This window comes from Cupressus sempervirens, chromosome 3, assembly GCF_028749045.1.
Source record: "Cupressus sempervirens isolate cs-2001-9-10 chromosome 3, ASM2874904v1, whole genome shotgun sequence".
Classification (NCBI taxonomy): domain Eukaryota; kingdom Viridiplantae; phylum Streptophyta; class Pinopsida; order Cupressales; family Cupressaceae; genus Cupressus; species Cupressus sempervirens.
Genome location: NC_143120.1, coordinates 1,123,901,859 through 1,123,924,881, shown reverse-complemented (window position 1 = coordinate 1,123,924,881; position 23,023 = coordinate 1,123,901,859). Strand labels below are relative to the sequence as shown.

General features: G+C 34.7%; 1 protein-coding gene across 2 annotated transcripts in view; it reads right to left on the bottom strand.

Annotated features, from left to right (window-relative positions):
• The window catches only part of LOC149570757 (26S proteasome non-ATPase regulatory subunit 14 homolog), a 45,181-nt gene extending 40,352 nt beyond the window's left edge, over positions 1–4,829 (bottom strand). Inside the window, exon 1 of one of the 2 annotated variants that reach the window (XM_089823303.1) lies at positions 4,582–4,829. The gene's annotated coding sequence lies outside the window, so the exon portion shown is untranslated. The remainder of the gene's footprint in view (positions 1–4,581) is intronic. The other variant, XM_089823304.1, reaches the window with a different exon arrangement.
• Positions 4,830–23,023: the final 18,194 nt, after the last annotated feature.

The window sequence follows — 23,023 nt, the reverse complement described above, 5'->3', positions numbered from 1 at the left end:
ATTCTAACAATATTTACACAAATATAACAAAAAGTATAAGAAAACTTATACTTAAATATTATATTTGTATAAATCCTCCTGCCCCTAAGCTGCAAAAATGACTAAACAATGCTGCAACTGACATTTTTGGGCATTTAACCCCTAAATTTGCTGCATGGCCAAGTGTTTTCCCAAAACTTGCCGAGTTTTTGCTATAAACTCGCCGAATCACGAGTTATTTGGGGAAAAACTCAGCAAGTTTTAGAATATTCATAAACTATAAATTACCAGTAACGTTCTCATATTTTAAGAGATGACAGCATTGTTAGTTTTATGGCAGTGCTCATTAACCACATGCAAACCGTCAGATTTGTTGCCTTCCCAACCATAGACGATAATCTCTTATCATCACCCCCAGGCACACTACATATTCTATACATTGCATAATTCATTTTCTATTGCTGAAGTAACAGTCTTGCATATATATGAATCAACACCTCTTAATAGACCTCCAATTGGCCTTGAAGATTTGGCACCAAGAATAGAATCAGATCTATTAACTACAAGTTATATTCATGTAGGTCTTGGCCAAAATAATAGGTCTTGCCCAATTACATGAATCACCCGAATAGTGTCAGATCCAATTAAGGATTGAAATGACAAAGTTCATTACCAACATGGTCAAGGCCAACAGGCTAATTAGCCATTAGGCGCACTAGGTCTGCCCTAGAAGATTTCCAACCTAGCTACACATTAACAAGCATCAGGGACAGTGAGTGCTGACAGTGATAACTGTGGCAAATTTAAAAATCAAAAGGATGATGATAGATAAACATCTTTCTTTACATACTACGTACATTGAGATCATGCTTCAAAAGGATTTTCCAAGGTTGCATGGGTACTCGTACCCACACCCTTGGTACTCGTACGCACCGAGTACCCACGTACCCAAGTACCGGGTACACGTATCCCACGTACCGGGTACTTGGTGGAGAGCATCATAGCTAAGGACCTTGATTAAGATTCTGATTTTTTTTTGGTTTTTTATTTTTGTATTAGCTTGTTGTTTATCAAACTTAATTCAATACCAAATCAGTTTGAAACTTTGATACTCATTAACAATCAACTTTATCACTGTTCAAGTCATAAGTTTATCAATTGCAATATGTCATTGTTATATGATTTAGGATCCTCTTGTTCATGTTTAAAGTCTGCCTTCTTTGTTATGCATCTAAGCATTTATCATGTATTATTATTTCAAACATATAGCAAATCTGAAATTGAAAACAATACATTACATTTGCAAACTTTATCACTGTTCTTGTTTTGAAAAACCATTGTCATGACTCATAATTTCAGATTTTTTATAAATATAAAGGTATAATTTTTAAATAAGTTTGACATACCCAAGTAACTCTGTCCCCTATTATGAAAAATACTTTAAACATTAAACATTCAACAATAGCATATATATATATATATTTCAAATTTCTTGTTTTGAATGCTCAATGTCATGACTCATGACATATATTTTGATTTTTATATTTTCTATAAAATATTAATTATATAGAAAAAATAGGCATACACACGTACCCCCGTCCCCTATTTTGAAAAATATGTGTACCCGTACCCGTTCCCATTCCCGTACCCACGTACCCGTGCAACCTTGGGATTTTCTGGCTGACTAAAAGGATTTAACCGTGATATGGGAGGCAGCACATCCCCATCACAGCTATTCTGGTGTAGGCAAGGCAGAAGAAGGTATGGTGAATATTGCTCGGAAGGTGTCAACTGCACTGAATTTCACTGTTAGAGTTTGTGCTCTTGAACAAAGGTTCAAGGCATAGAAGAGGACTTAGGTAGATTTTCAAAGTTTCATTTAATCCAAGTGTATAGATGTTGATAGGTAGCAACCATTTGCTTGTCAGCAATCACCTAGGCCCAGTATTTCAATTTTCAACAATTGCCCACATTGGATGCTGAGGGGGGATGCAAGCCAGTGTGTACTGCACTGCACTTGCTGCAACATTCTCTCATAGTAAATACTAAAAATTGAATTCGGAAGAACTAGAAGTCATCTAAGTGCCTTTCTACTCTGTTGCTTGGAATATCACCTTCATGCTTGCTGTTTGCGATGATTTGCAGCAAGAACCCTTCCTGGCTGAAGGCAAGGGTAAGAATTCTCAACCTGATTTCCACTCAATTGTTAATTCCTGTGCTAAGTGAGGAATACAGAGCCAGCAGTGGCTAAGGCAGAGCAAGAGATGGAGAAGGTGTCAGAGACAGAGCTTGTGGAGAACTAATTGCTTCAAAGAAGCTGGTGTTTATTCTCAAAGATGAATTAGCAGCTTAGAATGGTAACTCCAGCTCACCAGAATGAAGATGTCTGGGTTTACACTTTTATTCTGTTTTTCTTGCACATAGTAGCATTACACTCTTTAAAAAAAACCTTAACCCAAAGCAACTGCAACCATTCATATCTGCTGGGCTATTTTGTGAGATTTTCAAAAAAGTGGTACTGAAAATGTTTCACATATATCTAATCCCTTTTTAGCTCACTATTAACCTAATGAAGAAAAATAAAAGCGCTAGAAAGGTTGAAAGAATTAGTTCTGAGAATAGGATATTTCATATATAAGTTTTACTTCGATTAGAATAGAGAACAATCTAAAAGACTTGTTTAGGGTGGCAAAGTTGGCACAAACTGAAAAATTATTTATCAAAATCCACAGTAAAAGATATCACGTAAAAAAGGCTTGCAAACTTCATAGGGCTTTGGAAACTTTGTGTTTTAACATACATTCTCTTAGGTAAGAGAGTAAAAACTTTTTACTTTTTAAATCCCTCGAATCTGTTAAGAGTTCCGTGCATATTTCTAATTTCTACGCACTATATTCAACATGATAGTAACAAAAGCAATTCTTTCTCTACTCTTATCATAATGCTTTTCAGTTTCCCAAGTTTTTGCTCAGACTTTCCAGTCTTGTTAATTAGAAAGATACTTTCGTGCAGAATGCAGTTGCCCCACTCAATACAAGCATCTAATTTCTCTGTTCTCACCGTTCAACCGTCCCTCCACCCCAATGTCTTAGCACATCAGCCAAGATCCACAATGGGAAATGACAAAGAATAGCATAGTTCCCTCAAGCTTTCTCATTTTCTCTTCAACAGTAATAATAGAATAATGAACCCTTAACATTCAGGAGGAATTCTAACCTTGTTTTCTTCTACCCACTTAGGGCCCGTTTGGTGAGTGGAATAGGAATACGTATTCCAAAAATTGTGAATTCCTTGTTTGGATGCACCAAAACAGGATTGGAATACGAAGCAAAAATGGAATATGTATTCCATTTTTGGCCCAAAAATGGGGTTTTGCAATTCCACCAAAATAGGTGGTATTGGAATACGTATTCCTATTCCATTTTTTTTTTATTTTAGAAAACATAAATTTTCGGGTCCGCGAATTCCCATCAAATATTCGCTGAACCAAACGGAGAACAGGAATATGTTCTATTCCAGAATACATATTCCGGAATACGTATTCCTATTCCGCTCACCAAACAGACCCTTATGTACTTGGATTAAGGACAGTCCCATACAATTCGCTAAAAGATTGTAACCACTATTTCTCAATGGGCCCTTAAATTATTTAGTTCACCACCTACACGATTAGGTGGAAGCCCAGGGTAAAGCAATTAATTTAAAGTTCTTATAAGAACCATCCAATGGATGCAATTTCTCTAAATCATTTGAACCGCCACCCAAGAGAAAAGATAGTCATGTTAGAAGCTCTACTTTCACCTTCATACATATAGAACTCACATGCATATCCAGTTTATTACCACTCAACTAACTCTCTAACGTAGCTATCTCCAGGACATTTTAGGGTTGTTAGATCGAAAATAACCAACCCTTCGGAATGTGTTGTGAAATTCGATTCTCCTCATAAAATTGAAGTTTTATGTACCCTTCATTCAGTATGGCCATCTGCAGTAACCAACACTTTGGAATGTCTTGTTAAATACAATTCTCCTCATAAAACGAAGTTTTCTATACCCTTCATCCAATATGGCCATCTGCAGAAGTTGATGTCGGCACATTTCCAATTACCAACTGCTAAATGAACCGTAGTTAGAGATTTTTTTAAATAATTTACCTAAATCTTTTGATCTCCTGTATCTAAATATCTGTTGACATTCTGCTACTTTGCTCTATTAGTATCCTTCTTTTGAAGCTTTGGCCAATTTAAGAAATCCTCACATTGCATACCAAGGACACGGAAACTAAATTGGCCAAGTAAAACTTATCCTCCGAAGACGCCAACAATGTGAATGAAAACCCAGATGCCAAAAAGGAAAAAATTAAACCCTCCCTCAATCATCTATACCCTTGAGAATAAACTGCTAAAGAGCAAAAAGCCTATAAGGCATCTCTGCCTCCTCCTTACTTCTAAACCTTAATTGAACCGTTCATCATCAAGTATTTTGCGGCTTCCAATTTTTCGCAAATAATGACAAGAAGATGCAGAGAAAATTATCATAATACAGTTGGAGAAAGATGTGTAGCTTGCAGATTGAATCATCCACGTTAAGCTTAAAATACCTAGGAAAACTTGTGAATCCCGCCTGCCTATCCTCCTTTGATTTACCTGGCAAGCAATGAGAATGGCGACTTCCGACAATTTTCGCCACCCACGCTCACGAACAAAATCTCAATTAAAGGGTCTCGACTTCTCCGCTGAATACCCGCAGAGCAGTTCGACTGTAAATACTATCTTTTCTCCACAATTAAGTTAAAAACCGAAATATAGCTTGCACCATAAGAAATGTCCTTGCGCTGCCCGAATGGCTCGATTGTAACTACACAGTCCCTAAGTTAAATCTTAGACTAGATTAGTGTGAAGGTTTTTAGAAGACAGAACTAATGTTTTCTTTTACCCCCAATTTATTTTTCTCTACCAAATATAAATCATATTCTAAAGTTTGAGAGACAATATTAAAAAAATCTAACTCCACATTTTTTTATTGGTGGATACAAATTTCTTAAAAATTTTGAATATTTTTAATTTAAATTAAGAATGGAAAAAACTATCAAACATACAGTTGTAATGCAGATGAATTAAATGTGTGTGACAGAGATAAGAGTGAAATAAATGCTCATAACAATGAATGGCATTTGCAAGAGGACAAAGGTGTCAAATTATTATTATTTAGTTGCGTGGCTATGGAAGAAATTTATATGTTAATGGTCTTCAAGTTGAAATAACCTGTCAAACGTATGAATTTGCACTTATCCTTGTGCATTTATCATGGATAACTTAAAATTTTGCTAAAGTAGAGTTTGCTTATTTTGAGGGCCCTTGATCTCCAAGTTAAAAATATCGCAATTTACTTGAAGAATGTTATAATTTTTTATTGGAAAGTCAACAAATTTGTCCACGATTTGACTAATTTATTAGTAGTTTTTCTGATTAAAAAGCCTTTAATGTTGACCTTCAACACCCTGTGATTTTTGATGAAACAAAGATGCGATTCTCAATAATCTCAACGGATGAAAAATAGTTGCAAGTCAAATGGAAATTGCACTTGAATGCTCTTGAAACCTGAAACTTCTTTTGGTAATCCAATGACTTTGGCTTTGATTTCATGCTGTACAAAATAGAACATAATATTATTTTAGCCAATATTGGAGAGACAATTACAATGAGGCCCATCTCCTTATAACTCTTTGTATAATGTAATAAAATAAAGTTCATAATTTTTTGCTTTGTTTTTGAACACATGCTTATAACTACAACCTTTAAAATGATGCAAAAGGCAGGGACTCCAGCACGCAAAGAGCTCTTGTTTGTATTGATTTGGAATAGTGAAACAAATGCAAACAATATAACTCTAAAATTTGTGATGAAAAATCAATTCTGATGACACTTTGAATCGATTAATTAGTTTGAGTAATTTAATACATGTAATCTAACGATGTTTACGGAATCTTTGTAATTAAATTTGAGTAATGTGTATTTAATTTTATTCTTTATGAGTTTGATATATAGAGCATAGTTGGAAAACTTGTCAAAGTTAAAAACTCGCCAAGCCCTCCAAAAGTTTAATCAAACTCGACGATTTTTAAAAAAAACTCAAGGAAACTTGGGAACCTAAACAAATCACTAAAATTTAATAAAAAATACATTTTTTGGCAAAATTTAATGAGAAGATGCATCTAGTAAGTTAGTTAAGGAGAACAGAAAAGAAACAAGCAGAGTTTAGATATATATAAATGCATGGTGAGTACAAAAGCACACTCTCATGCGGAATGCTCATGGTGGGAAGCAAAATAGTAAATAGTTTCAATCTATCAAACTAGAAGTAAATACTAAATACATCAATACAATCACATCTTCCTCTTTCCATCTGCACTAGCAGGAAAGTGAGGGGATCTAGTCCTCGAAGAAGTGCCCCACACTAGTATTGGGAGTGAGTTACATGACTGTGAAGTCTATGGTTGTGCCTCCTCACTTGACATCCCTACTGACTGGCTTAACATCCTAGAAGATGATGTATCTCCTCCTATATGTGGCACTAGTAATGCCTCATCCTCTGAGCTTGAAACATCATCATCCTCATCCTCAATGTCATCCATTGTGAAATAAAAATTGGTTCCAACATTCTCCTCCATGGCCTGCCTCTCCAAATAAGTGATCTCATCCAGTGAAAATAATGGACCCGGCTCCTATGTCGTCCAATTAGAATAAAATTTTATCTCTTCCAGATCAAGTGGACCACATAGTACTGAACTATGTGCCCTTTTTATGCACAACTTAAGATCATAATGCATATAAACAAGGTCATTAAGTTGTCTTTGAGTCATTATATTTCTTTTCTTTGTGTGGATGGACTCAAATAAGCTCCAACTGCACTCACAATGGGATGCGCTACAAGGTTGGCATTGGACTCTAAGAGCAAAATTCTTTAAATTGGGGGTATTGCCACCCCAACTTGCCTACCAAACATCTACAAAATAAAATATAAAAATTTATAAAGCAATGGAAAAAGATAATCAGGAAACACAACTTATCAATTTATAGAAGTTTTAAAGTTTGACTCTTTACCTAGTGCTTGAGTAGCTCTTGCTCTCTTCACTAGCATAGAAGAGAACAAATTACCCCTCGATTCCACATAGACTTGTTGTTCGGTCACAATAAGGTTTCTCTTCGTTTCATTGGATATCATTCTCTCGATGCATTTAGAGAGACCTTCCATGACCTCTCCATTAGGATCTGAGTAGGAATCATCATCCCTAAAACAAATAGAAAATGATATCAAGTTTCACGACACAACCTTAAAAGGTAAAGTAAAATAAAGTCTTAGTAAAATCTCAACTTTAAGGACAATCATAGTACTTGAATTTGAGGTTGAGGAAGTAGCCTGTTGCATGAATGGGTTGGTGGAGCATATTATTCCACCTTCTATCAATTATTTCCCAAATGGGGTCAAAGCTGAGTTTGTTCGCATGGTAGTAATTTCTAACAACCTCTTTGGCCTTATCCATGGCCTCATATAGACCTCCCATTGGGGAATGTTGCTCATCACATATGCATAAGACTCTGACCAAGGGCATAGACATCTACATTTGAAATTTGAAAAATACAAATTAGTTATTAACATAGTAAGTTATGAATTAATAATGAAACTTGAATTAACTAAAAATATAATGTTTTGAATCTTGATTCTTGAAGTCACCTCCACAATCTCCTTAGCCTTTGCAAAAAAACTATCATCAAAGACTATATGTGCCATAGCCTCTCCTTTGGCTTCTTTGAGTGAGATGAAGCAACCCAATTAGCACACACAAACATTTGTTTTAGAGCAAATATGTAGTTGAGAATACTTTGCAATGTTAAAAACATCATTGCAAACCTTGTCATAGCAGGTCTCACCAAATCTTTGCCTTTAGTAGTCTTTCTCATCAAACTGAGAACCCATTGGTGATTATAGATATATTTGGTGACTCGCCTAGCATCTTCCATAACCAAACTCACTCAATCAAGTTTTCCTATGTCCTCCAAAAGAAGGTGAAGGACATGTATTGCACAAGGTGACCAAAAAGTGTGGAATGCCTCTCTTGGAGAATTCTACCTAAAAGATTAATAAAAAATCAATAATTAATTACAAACTTTTCATATTTACATCAAATCTAAATTGAATAATACCATAACATTACATTCATGATTCATATTGAACATAAAAATTTAAATTTACCTGCTGCCACATATGTTGTTGCATTATCTATGATGATTTGCACCACATTATCTACTCCCACCTGCATGACAACATTCTCCAACATTAAAGTCAATGTGTGTGCACTCTTCACTTTGTTGGAGGCATCAACAAATTTTCAAAACACCGCATCATCTTTGCAAGCAACCAAGAAATTAATAATGGTTCTACTTCTTACATCTGTCCACCCATCAAATAAAATGGTGCAGCCATATTTCTTTCACTCTTTCTATTGGTCTTCTATCAATACTCTTGCCCTACCAACCACATGGTCAAGCAACCTACAAAATTCAGGTGTAATAAAGTGTTAGTAAAAAGTAGGAAATAACAATTAAGATTTAAAATACAACAATGAACTGAAGTGAATCACAATTATTTACAATTACTAAATAGTAAAATACTAACCTTCCACTCAAATCCTTGCAAAAAGGTGACTTGTACCCTTTGCCTGATATTGAAATTACATTCACCAAATTCAACCAATACGGACTATTAGCTGCATACATTAAGATATTGTTGAAAAATCAAAAATTAGCTGTTGCAATATCAGTTTTCTTATGCACCTCCTTGTACCATTGAGTGCCCTCTAATGATGGTTGTGATCCAGTAGTGTTCCTGGACACAAAATAACTCCCTATCCTTGATGTGGATGGTGATGAAGAACTAGGAAATGTAGAAGAAGTGGAACTGACAAAAGAGGCATTTTTTTTGTGGATCTGTGGGCCACGAAGAGATCCTATTATGTTCTCGAGTGCTTCTTATTCTTCTTGCATATCAAAAGAAGCTCCTTGAGATTTGATTATTGCTACCTTCATAGCTAATTTCACCCTCTCCCTGTTCAATTTTTTCTCTTCAGCAGCTGCAAGTAGGGCATTGATGAATCTTTTTTCTTCTTCAATTACCTTGAGACAAGGATTTGAATCATGTTTCTTTATGCCTACAAGGTGGTATTTGAAGCAGTTTATGCCTCTAGAAATGATTTTTTTCACATGGAATGCATATAACCTTCCCAACATCATTTGGAGCTTCATAGGCATATTGCCATACCTTATCTCTTGCATTTCTAGGCAGAGCACCTATATATCCAGATGGGCATGGTGTTTGTGGCCAGTATTCCTACATAGTTGTCATGCTTTTTTAATGCTTAATCAATGTCTGACACATAAATTTATAGAAAATTGAATAAACAAAGTTCGAACAACTAGGGTTTGTTTTTAGAAAATCTTACATATTCTTCAAAAAAAATTGTCAAACATAGAGTTGAATGACTTACAAATGATTCAAACATAGAGTTAAAATGATTTTAAATCATTTACAAGCAACAACAAAAACAAAAGAACATTTTTTAAAAACTATAACAAAAATTCCAACTATGATAAAAAAAACATACCTAGAAAGAGATTTGTCTTCTAAAACTAGTTAGAATCCTCTACAAATCCACTCAAATCCGCCTTGAATCACTTGCAATCACCTAAGAATGCCTCCAAACCTTCTTCTCTCCACACCTCAAGCCTCTAGAGTGCACAAATGCAATTGACGTTGCAAAAAAATGGACTTTTTGCCCTATATTGTTGTCACAGCGCATGGGTTTTTTAACTGTGACTGTCATCGCGAGTTTTTAACAAAAACTCACTGATTACTCACCAATTAATTGACGATTTTTTCACCTGAGTCGAGGACTTGAATCCTACGAGTTTTTTTGGGAAAAACTCGGCAAGTGTTTGAAACTCGCCCAGTATTTTGCGAGTTTTCCAACTATGATATAGAGTATATGTGTGTAAGAATTTTGATATTACTATGATATCATGTAAGAACTTATCTAAGTCAAAGAATGAAAATTTTAAGGTCTAGAAGTCTGATGAATAACACAAAGAGAGAGGCAAAATGATATGATCAATTGATTAGATTTAATAATGATCAACAATGAAATATAATGGTCCAATGATTTACAATGTAGATATACTGGAATATATAGGCAATGCATGATAATTAAGAGTGATGCACAAGATAGAATCATATGTCCACCATTGGTGAATCATCATTCATTTTACAACAAAGTACATGCAGAACGTGCAATGATGAGAGGATGATAATGTGATAGGAGCACTAAAGGTGGATTTCATGCATAAGGAAGTATGAGATAATAACTAACTCCACCATGTGTTAAAATAAAATGCAAGCTCCTATGTGTGTACATGACAATTAATATGTAAATGTGTTATCCTAAGTAAACTTAAGTAAAGTGTAATTAGTATATATGTTTAATTACACCAACACCTCCCCTTAAGTAAAACTTAGGGGAATGCACTTAAGCTTACATTGCTAGATGGCAGTGCATGATGGGTCTTAGCTATTAATTCATGTTAGGTACCCATGTACAATATGAAAGTGTAAAAGTAATGCAATCTCCAATAAAGTGGCGAAAGAGGGAAAACCTCATGGGAAAAATCCTCCTCCAAAAAGAGAGATGAAAACAAGTTGCATAGATGGATGGAGTAATCAAGACTCCAATTATGACATACATTATACATATACAATCAATAATCCCCCAGAGGAAGGAAACAATGAGACATGATATCCCCCTATCATGAGTAATGTCCTCCAAGGATAGTGAGTGTTTGAAGGTGAAACATTCAATGTCTACAAACAAGATTTCTTCTCTTAGGAAGAAGAGATACAAAGTACAAATGCAACAAGGCTTCTTGTAGCGGATAGGAAGTAGGAAGGGGAATTTGAGTAAACTATGAAGACTCTAAAGTATGCTCATGTGTTGCCATGTCCTTGGTTGATAAAGATGTCATGAACCAAACATGATCAAGCCTAATATAAGGTGACAGACAAGGAACCAATGGTGGTAGCTTATTGTGAACAACCACTAAAGACAAGGTAATCTCCTCAAAATATGAAGAAGTGTTGTGGTTCCACATCACACACCCCATTTTTTACTTTTTCAATGGGGACCCCTTGCTTTTTTCTACATTTCAATACTTTCTACTAATAGGAGATTCACTTTGCAATCAAAAGGTTATCACTTCTAAGTGATCTTGATAGTTGGGTTATTCCCTAGACATATGTAAGTAAGTTGGTTTATCATTTTGGATCTTTTAGTTTCTTAAATTTTGAGTCTTCATGGTCTTTTTGGTTAAGTCATGGACTTTTTCAGATTTTTAGAATTTCGGAGTTGAAGTTGTTCAATAATCCCAAAACCCCAAATTCCCCTCATTGTATCATTTTTTATGGTTAACACTGCCAGGTAAGTTAGTATTTTAGAGTTCTCAATGTCTCGGACACCAACATATCTAACATGTCCAATCATCTGAAAACTATCTAAAGAAGTCTTGATGATGACGACTTTTAGACTTTCAAAGATCTTTAATTTGTGAAAGTCCAAAAACTGCCCGTTGGCACTAACAAGACAAATGCCTATAAAAGTATGCTTGAGGGTTTCATTTTTATCATTTTGTCTTTGGTGCTTGACTGCTTTGTGTATGCTTATGTCTTTTTAGGCTTTCATTGAGCTTACAATTGTGTTTGAAGGTTCATGCCCAAAATCTTATTACTCTAGGTGTATTTCATTTTTCTTTTCTCCCCTATTTAGGTTCAAATTTTTCTTGTATGAACTGTTTGCCTTCTAGGGTTTATTTCATTTTTATACAACTTCATGTTTATGCTACCTTAGGTAGGTTTTATTCACTCATTATTTTCTTGACTGGTCATCTTAGATCTTCTTTATTTTTCCTTTTTGATTCAAGGATCTTACCATAGCTTTGGGTTCACTTGTTCTTTCTATTTCATTTTACCTCCAAGCCCCTTGTTGTTTTGTCTAAGCCCACCCTAGTGTCAGTGTTTTGGGGTGTTTTTTGTCTTGGACATCACCATTCCTGAAACCTTGGCCTCTTTAGTTGTCCTAACTAAGTCAATTCCCTATGATGTGTTAGAGTTTTCAAAGTTTCAAACTATGATACCTCAGAAACTCTATAAAACCCACCCCTTTTTTGGTCAAGTTGTAGTCATGCTTCGAACCAGTTAGAGTTTTGAACTCTAAAACCATCACATCTTTGCATCAGGAAATCCCTAACCCTCTTATCACCCATTTCAAAACTTATTTCAATCTTTTGATAACCTTGAGGCCTTGAAAGTCCAAAAAAATCATGTTTCTTACATTTTCTCCCAATTTTGATCTTCTACACTCTATTCGTTCTCTCACTTTCGACTACTCCAGGGACAGTATAGTTAGTATGTCAAGTAATTTAGTTAAGTTAATTTTTAATGACAAGGGTAAGATCAATGATAGGGTCTTATATTGTTTCATGATGCTAATAAGTGCCTTACGTACAAGACTCTAAATGGTGTCATCGTCTGCAAGGATCAAGCCAGTGTCCCCTTACCCAATGCTATATAGGTCCCAAGGGATACCCATATAGTCCAAGATGATGGGAAAACATGTAGACATATGGGATACTAAACTCGAGAACTTGGATTGGGATCAATTCCTCCAAGAATGTAGTATGCCACACAAAACATCAGACATGTGCATTGTAATGGTAATGTGTGGCCTTGTATTTGCAACCTCTCATCCAAGGGCCATTCATTCTTCCAAATTAATCATGACCCTAGCTTTGTTTTATATTCTTGATGAAAAGGTGGTTGAGAATATTGCAGGTAACATGGTTCTAGACATCGGGCCTGATGAACTTGACAATCTTTCTAATGTAGGAGCACCTTGGGATAGTTGGTAATCTTGTATGTTAGAGTAGCTTTTGACCTTGGAGTTGGTGGACTTAGTTGTAAGGAAGTGGTGCCCGATCATTATTGGGATGTGTGTGGACCTATTTGGGGTTTTGGTTCTTTCTCTTATGTGCATTTAATGATTGTTGTAAGCTGACTAAGGCATATTATGTTTATTTGAGTTTTAGATGACTTGTGGTTGTGCAAGTATTAAAGAAGGTTCTGGGTAGTATTGTAGGACAGATTTAGTAAATGCATAGTGGGAGTAACAAAGATTTAGGAAGGAATCTAGAGTAACTTTGTAGCAGAACTAGTAGCTAGATTTGGGCTTCGGAAACAAGAATATTTCTTGCTGTCTTGTGAGAAAAAGTTTAGATCTTGTTTGGTTTTTCTATCAAAGCATTATTGTGTTACATTTCTAGGCTAACTAGGAGTTATTTTGGTCTTGCAAAACTATTGCTATAATTTACTTTTTTATTTGGTTGTAACTGAGAAGGACTTACAACTAGGTGCATTGCATGTAATCAGATTTTTTTTTGAAAAAATTAGTTGAGTTTGGTATCATATCTTGTATCTTATGTTATATTTTCTATTGTGGTGTTATTTGTTCAGGACTAGATCACCTCCATTGTGGGTACATTCGGTCTTGCATTGCATCAGGTAGCATTAAAGTGAAGGTTGAGGGTGATTGTTTCTTTGGCTTTTCAAAAATCTTGAAAGATACCTTTGAAAAATTGGACCTTAGGGTGATTGCAAATCTCTGTGATGTTGTGGAGATTAAGATTCCAAAAAAGGTTAGATCATATTCCAAATCTGAGATGGAATTAATGAAGAATGATATGGTTGTTGAGATCATGAGATCTATAGATGGTGTACCGAGGAACATGAGAATAAATAATGGTTTTGAGGAATCTGTTGAAGACTTTGAGGTTGTTGGATCTAGTGATGAAGATAGAATCGATTACATGTAGAGATTTTCTTGATTGGATAGATTTGGAACTCGGTTGAAACTAAAGCATAAGATAGATTTTTCTAATTTCTCAAGTACTTTGAGTCGCGAAGACCTAATTGATTGGATTGGTGATACAAAAGACTACTTTTAATTAAAGGATATTGGAGATCTGCTCATAGTGAGGTTGGTAGAAACTAAATTGAAAGGACATGTTGCTTTGTGGTGGAGATAATTGTAGCAATATAGAGAAGAGAAAGGTGAATTGAAAATCACTAGGTGGAGATTGATGATAACAAAATTCCTATATTTCAAGGTGAATTATAGCTAGCATGATTCATACAACATTTTTTTAGTAACAAATTCAATGCATGCAAGCTAAGATGTTCAGAGGAAATTAGGGAAACCCTAATGAATGTGATTAAGAAACAAACATTTCCTGTATAAAGGATGATAAATAATATTGATGTTGTTGATAATCAAATAGGTTATACATACAAGTGCGCTAAGCAGAACAAAGTTGAAGTAAAGTGTGAATCGAGTGTAGGAAAGTGAATTGCATGAAGTGTGTGTTGATCATCCAACAAGGAAGAGTGTGACGAAGTCAAGGAGAAGAAAGAAGATTTGAACAAGCAAAGGTATTTGCTATTTCTATAGATCATTTCACCATTACTTGTTAGAATGTTTAGAATAACTGAGAGTGGGGGGGGGGGTGGGTGGGGTGTGAATCAGTTACTCAAGATCCATTAGTACCAATTAAATAATCAAACTCTTAAACATTTTCTGAATTTCTTATCTTGCAACTCGAACTCTACTATAGTCTGAATAACAATATTAACTAGTAGTTTACTATCCTAAAATAATAGACTTGTTGAATGTAAAAATTTGAAATGTAAAACACCATAAAAGATTCAACACAAGTTTGACACTAGGATTTAACATGGAAACCCAATTTAGGAAAAACCACCAAAAACATGTCACCACTTTTTTCACTCTTTTGAAGTGAGCTCAGTTAGGAGCCAACCCTGTTAAAGGTTACAATACACACTGTTAAATGTGGCATGATTAAAATATTGAATCATCCTGTTAGGAGTGGCCTTATTAGAGGAATTTAGAACATTCCATTAAAATGTCACCCACTTAAAGGATTTACACAAACTATTAATTCCTTAATGACTGTTAGGTCAACCTTTGATTAAAAGGATTTCAATACAAATTGTTTACAATGGTTAGAAATAAAATAGTAGGGTTTGATCAATATGATTAAAACTCACTTTGCAATTTTACATCTCTATTCAGTTCATGTGTTGAATCCCTGATAAGCCTTCCTTGTCATCTTTGTCCTCAATTTTCTTGAAATCCCTTCAAGCATTCACTCTTCTCTTCACAAAAAACTTAAGCCTTCTGCTTAGATTTGCTTATCAACCTCAATGACTTTGTTCTATCTCACTAGAAATCTTTCAAACCGCACAACTTCTTTGCTCTCTCCTCTTCTTTATGTCTCTCTCACTAAATTTTGCCTCTATGCCTCCTTGAATAGATAATTCTAGTCCTTTCTCATTTTTCACAATCATCATAGTTCTTAGGGTTTATGATATGATCCAACAAATTCATTGAATCTATTCATCTCTATCTCTTCTCTAGAAACTTCTAGCAAAATTCATTCATTAGGTATCTTACCTAATCCTCTCCTTGAATTAAATTATCCAATGCGTCAATCCTTATCTTCAACACTTTTTCCATATACCAAGAAATCAATTGAATCAATTGGAAATCACCATTTCTCGCAAACAACTAAAATGTTGTTCCTCGGCTAACACTAAGTTCTGACCCTCAGTCATCACTGAATTGCTCGATCGTTATAAAGCTTCTAGCTCAGCATCAACATTATCACTTGGTCGATACTAATGCTCGATCAACACTGAATTTTCTTAGCACTTATAGTGGCTCGGTTGACACTAGCATTACTCGACATAAACTTCAAAATTCCTTGATCTTTTACTCAATTGATCGGTCAAGCTTATGTAATCTATTAGTATCTTCACATATCTTCATAATATAAACAAGCAAATTGTCTTGTGAAAATCTAACTAATCAAATGTTTATTGTAGCTTCCTTTTCATAACTCAACCTTTCCTCTAGGTGCTTTTGTTATGAGCAATTTATCAAATCCTCTTCATCAATCAAATAGATATGACATTTAGATCAAATAACAACATGTCTCATTAGTACATTTGAGATCAATAACAACACAACAATTATTTCAATTGTAGTTTCCAACAATCTCCCTCTTTGGAATTGATGGCAATAGCTCAATAATATTAGTTGATGAATACATGCTCCCTCTTTGTTACCATCCAATCCATAAGAGTTTTCTTCCATGAGTAACAAATATCCTTATTTTCATTCTCAATTTCATCCATGTAATTTTTGAAACTCCCTCTGTCATAGATATTTCTCCCTGTTACATCTTGGATACAATCTCTTTTATATCTTTGTAATCTTGTATAATCTTGTATACATACTTTCCCTTTTATATATATATTCTTCCTTTTATAATCTGGTATACATACTCTCCCTCTTTGACAACAATGCCAAAGACACTATCTCTCTTGGCTTCATTTTCTTCAAAGTACATGTCAAGGCTCAATTTTTTCATCAATATATGACTGATTTATTATGTTCTTCTTCTTCTTTACTTTACTTGACTACTTTAGGCACTTCCTAAAGTATAACTATTTGCATCAATATGTAAGATATTCTAATTAGCACATTTGATGCATAACACCATCTTTCTATTGGAAATATCATGTTAGGCTAAGTTACTGAGAGGGGAGGGGTGAATCAGTAACTTATAAAACTTAATCCTTAATTAGAAATTAATCCTTCATGAATATTATAATCTAATTGCATGCATGAGAAACTGAAAACAATTAAAAATTCATAACACTTTGACACACAATTTGGTGACCCAGAAACCTTCCAAATATAAAGTAGAACTGGGGTGGGGATGATACCCACAAGCTTTAGTACTGCAATGTAAATTTGGCCTATTAAGGCTTACAATGATCACTTCTGATGATCTACCCTATTAGGAGCAATAAGAACTGCTAGGTCCACCTTGCAAAAGGATTTACAAACATACAATGAAGTATGTACTCGGTAAAGAGATTTACATAAGACTATTAAGTCTACCTTGTGAAAGGATTTGACTAATCCATCTTTTAGGATGAAATAGTAGCTGATCTTTGATTTGCAACTCGGTTTGCTGAATGAGATTCCTTTGAGTAAAGAAATCACCTTGCCATGATAGATAAATCTTTGTTGCTCCTTATACTGTTGTCGCCTTTGTAATTCACTCTTTTTCTCTTCTCTACTTATTACATTATATCATTCCTTCATATTGGATGTGATACAATATGTTACATGTATACTAATCCAATTTACAAATTAAAAAGTTAGCCACAATACAAGTTTACACAAAAATCACAAAGTCGGCCCAACTACAGGAACTCAAGTTCTAAATACTAGCTCAGTGAGGTTCTAATACTCAGTATTCACTATCAATGCTCAACATTTTCATGTACTCAGTAGACGTAGAAGCATGATCCATATTGATCACTTCCAAGTAGTCTTGAACTTGGTCTGTACTAGTGATTCAACCAATACTATGAAACTTGGCATATAAACTGAATCACTTGATTCACATTGCATAGCTCAGTCAATGCTATCACTAAGAACTTAGTATAAACTGATTCACTTGGTTAAAACTGAGTAGCTTGGTTAACACTAGACTCACATCATAGTAACTGTAAACTCAGTAAGCACTGCACAACTTGGTTTTGTGACAAGGAGTGTAGGAAGGATTTGTTGTAGAGGGTTTACAAAGATCTTGGGAGATGGCTCTGAGAGGATTGAACCCTGAGATGATTGCGAATCTTCATGATGTACTGGAAAGGAGGTTTTTTGAGATGTCTACTCGGGTTGAAGCTAGTTTGGCTGATTGAACTAAGGAGGTGGTTGCTCGGTTTGAAACTAGTTTGGTTGATCGAGATAAGGACATGATGAGGAAGGAATTTTGTAGATGTTTGTGGAGTTGAAGTCTACCAATCTAGAAGATATTTAATTGGCCGGTTAAGAGACTTGTTTGTGAGAGAAGATGGCTTAGCAAGGTAAAGTTGGAAGAGGTTGGTTTTGTTGATCAGTTTGTGAAGTCTAATATAGAACTTGCAGAGCAGTTGGAGGTTGTTGCTAAAGATATTCCTAACCTTATTGATGCTGGGATAGACATTGGTTTTCATGATCAGTTGGTTGGATCTGACGTGGAAATTGGAGAGCACTTGGTCATGGATGATCTAGTTGTTGTTGGTGATGAGTTGTGTGTTGTAGAGAATCTTGTTATGAGCAATGAGATTGCTGGTACTATGAGTTTGGCATGTGTTGATGGAGATCTACATATGGCTGCTGATATGGAGTTTTTTGTTTCACTAGTTGTTGATGTGGACAAGGATTTACTAATGAAGCATTATGTTTAGTTTGTTCTTGGGTGTGAGCATGCTGATTGGGTTGTTGATATGTATTTGATTTTGGTGTTTTAGTGGATGAAGTATAGATGGTGGATTTTTAGATTTTTTCTATTGACTTTGATGAAGTGGAAGCCTTTGGTAAAGATGAAGTTGGTTGTGGATCTTTCTTTGGGCATCAAAGTATGGGACCACACTTTTCTATTTACCTAGGGAGTCTGATGCAGGAGCATCGAGCTTGGATTTTGGTGGAGTTATGCTTTCATGATTAGGATGTGTTGGTGGCACATTGGAGAACCTTTCCTCATGATTGCATAGAGATTGGATGGATTGAGTTAAAGTTTGAGTTGTTTTTACCTTGCTGTTGGAACTGGGTTTTCTGGTTTTTGAGTGCTTGTTGCAGGTTGTGTAACTAATTGTTCACAATGAATGAGAGGATGTTATTTTTTAGGATTTAATATGGCCTAGATTAATTCCTTGTGTTAAAGGTGCAAGTTTTAATTCCTCATAAGTTGGGAGATATGGTAATTCTCCCGAAGTATCAATTTCTAGCAGTTTTGTACGATAGTTTTATGTGCTTGAATTTCACGATGGATGTGCACTTATCCTTGATGAATTAACATTTGTGCATTTAAGAGGTTATAGAGGACCTAAAGTTCTACCTTCAGTTTGAAGCACGAGTTCTAATTCAATCAAAGCTAGGAGATATCACAATTTTTCTCAGGTATCAATTTTTGGACATTTAATTGCTATTAGAGGCCGACTTGTGGCTCTTCAAGTATTTAATGTTAGTTTTTGGCATTCTGGGCTGACTTGTAGCTTATATTGGTATAAATAGGGGTTGTGGTGAATTCTTTAGTCATTCATGTTGGAGTGATTCATTCATTCGAAGGAGGCGTGAGTGTGGAGAGTAGTTGAAGGGTGAGTTTTCTTGAGTTTATGGATAAAGTGCTGAATGTGAGGCAGTTTATAGCAAGATTATGATGGAGCTATGAGTGTGTGGACAAAGTGCCAAATGTGAGGTATTTTACACTTGGATCTTGGATAAGTTGGAGCAGAGCTAGGGTTGTGGTTGGAAAACAAGGAGATTGCTTGGTGGGCTTGCAAGCATAAGTTTAGATTTCCTTGGGGGTTTTGTCTAGATTTTTGTTATGTTATAGATCTGGGCTAGTTGGGATAGTGTTTGGATTGGATCTTGAGGGATCTTGTAGAAGTTTTATTGTAATTACTGTTTGTATTTGGCCCTAACCCAGAAGGCCTTATAGTTAGACATATTGCATGTAATCAGTTATATTTTTATGAACAAATTATTGTAATTTGGTATCAGATCTTGCATTGTTATTGTGTTTCCATGATGTGGTTATTTGCGGGGGGCTAGGACATCTCCTCTGGGGATGCTCCTGCCCTACAGTGCATCAGATAGGGCAGAAGAGCATCATGGTTTGGTTTAAAAAAGAAGGATTTTTAGAGATAAACCAAAACACTTTAAACCAAAACTAGGCATAATAAAAATTACATAGAAAAATAGTATAATGCACTTACAGTTCTTAATAGAGCTTAACCCTTCACCTCTTTTGCTTACCAGTTGACACCAAGAGCTCATAATTATCAAATGAGCAATTATACTAGCCATAAAGGTAAATTTAAGAAATGATTTCTAGGAAATCTTAGGGCAGATATGAGTGGGCAAAAGCATTAATAATAGGTGTGTCACCTACACTTGGCAAGACTTGCAAGTATATTTGTAGTTAATACCCATCAAATCTACACATAGATCAACTCCTCATGATATCATGAGATCTAGATGCCACCTTTTTCTCATAAAACCAATTGTACTTAGGCACACATTTTCTTAGCTATCACATTTATATCTTTACATGCCTTCAAGATCACCATCAAGTGGAGCCCATTTTCCATTTCAGGAATTTCATATGTCACTTGTGAGAAAACAAGAAACCATTAGAAAATCATGAAGTTGAGGTTGAAGTTGAAGTTTGTTTTGAATCGACTCCGACTTCAACTTCAACTTCAACTTCAAGAGTGTGAACTCAAGCCGACAGATAAAGACTTTGTCGAGTGATGAAAAGTGAGTGGACCTGAACTTGAAGTTGAAGTAGGTTAAAACTTCAAGTTTGACTTCAAGTTATGGAAAGGACTCTTGGCCGAAAACATTGCATATTGGGTAAAAGTGGGGTAACAAAATAAACTACTCAATTTGATTGGGATGGATTAGCAACTATAATTGAATTCAATCTATTCTTAGGTGCTTCACTTGATTGACTTTCTAACACAATATGTGAAATTTCTTCATCTTTACCTTTAAAAAATGATTCATTAAGAGTTCCTACAAGATCTTTCAAATTTTCGTTTTGATTGCTGCTATTATTTTCATTTCTTCTATCATTGTTGTTCATGTTCCTTTTGGGATTGGAATTTCTCATGTTGTTCCTTATATTGTTCATCCTATAATATCTTGTTGTATGACCCATGTTGTTGCAAATCTAATAGATTATGACATTGTTACCATATCTTAGTCCCAAATAGCTAATCTATGCTCTACAATTTATAACAATGTTTCCAAAGTTGTTGCACTTATAACATACTATTCCATCTCTTATCACGTGTGTCCCAATAGGTCTACTAGTTATAGGGTTAGTACCTCTAAACATTCAACTATTATCATTATTGAATTTAGGTTTCCTACATTCATTTGCTCTATGACCAAAACCATGATAATTATAACAATAACCATAAATAAAAAAATTTGTTGCACCAAAAGATTGACCTATTAATGCCCAATAAAACCACTAGACTTATTGAACACAAGAGGTGGTTAAGCCATGGTCATGAATGTCAAAGGGGAACTTTGGCAGTTAGTCCAACAATCCCCCCCTCAACATTACCTAAGGAGATTCAAACCTATGATCAAGCTCTACTACTGCTTGTTACAAACTAGAGTTGTTGTTGCACCTAAAGATCAACCTATTAATGCCTGATATGACTACTAGACTTATAGAACACAAGAGGTGGTTAATCCATGTGACAAATCTCGAAGGGGAATGTTGGCAGGTAGTCCAAAAAATTTATGTGACCAAATTTATTGCATGCATAACATACAATTTTTAATTCATTCCCCACTTCTTTAGGTGATTCAACTTTCTCAAGTTGCTTATGTTCATCTTTAGATTGATTTAACTCAATCTTGTTTAGATCTTCTTTTTCATGCTCTGGTTGTTGGATTACAATATCTAATTTCTTTGTAATCTCATTCATCTTAGATGATTCCCCTTTAAGATATCTAAGATTAGTCTTATCATAAGAAGGTCTTTGTATAAATATCTTCTCATCAAGTTTTTCACTACTAGAATACAACTTCTCGAGATGTTATTTAGACTATATTATTTCTCCTTTCACAATTGCATTATACTTCTCAAGTTCTGCATATTCTAACTTTGAAGACTCAAGTTGAGATGTCACCTTTGTAATCTTAGATCTTATATCTGCATTCTTGGATCTTAAATCTAATTCAATCCTGTTGTAATCATCCTTCATGCTCAAATTTAGATTTGTAATCTCTAACTCATGCTTCAAAATTTCATTCTCTTTCTTAAGTCTTGAAAATTTATCACTATCCTTGATCTGATTTTTAGGTTCTTTCTTGGATCTATAATATTCTATCTTGTCTTTTAGCTTCTCAATATAATAATTTTCATCTTCATATTTTTTTCTCAAAGTATTTCTTTCTTTATTAAGTACTTCAATCTTCTCAAGAGCTTCTTCGATATTTTTTTGTAACTGATCGATATAACAATCTTATAACTTACATATGAAAGTAAACTAATTAAGTTGAATAGTAAACACAACCATTAAGTAATGCAACACATAACACCATATTTTTTTAACTAGGGAAACCTTGACCAAGGGAAAACCACGGTGGGGATGGTACCCAAAAAATCATCCACTAATCAAAAGTATCTTGTGAAAGATATTGACCCTGTTAGGAGTCTATTACATCCATATAGTGTCTCGGTTCTTGTTAGAATCCTCAACCTTGTTAGGAGTTGTTATTACAATTAGATAAAGTATGCAAGATGAGCCAACTACCCAAACATGCAATATACAATGATAATTAGTATACAAAAGACATACAAAAACCTCTCACAATTTCTTGATATGTTCAATATTTGATTTTGACTTTTGCTTCTCTTCAAAAAACTTGATCATATATTATTCTGATCTATCATTAGAATTCACATCTTACACAATTTCATTTATGACATGTATTCCCTACAAAACTTTGCATTCCAAAATCTTTCTTTTATACCAAACTGTATATCTAGTAGTCCTTCATATCTTTACAAATTTCTCAAAATGTAAAATTGACTCTTGGTGACTTAGGGTTAATATCTAGGATATTGTCCCTAATTAGTTAAGAAATTATTTTGATAAAAAAATAATTCCTTAACCTAAAATATCCATTTCGTTGTTTTGGCTGCTCAACACTATCATTGTAAATCAATAATATCTTCATATGTACAGACCGTACAACCTTGTACACTTACATGCATGAT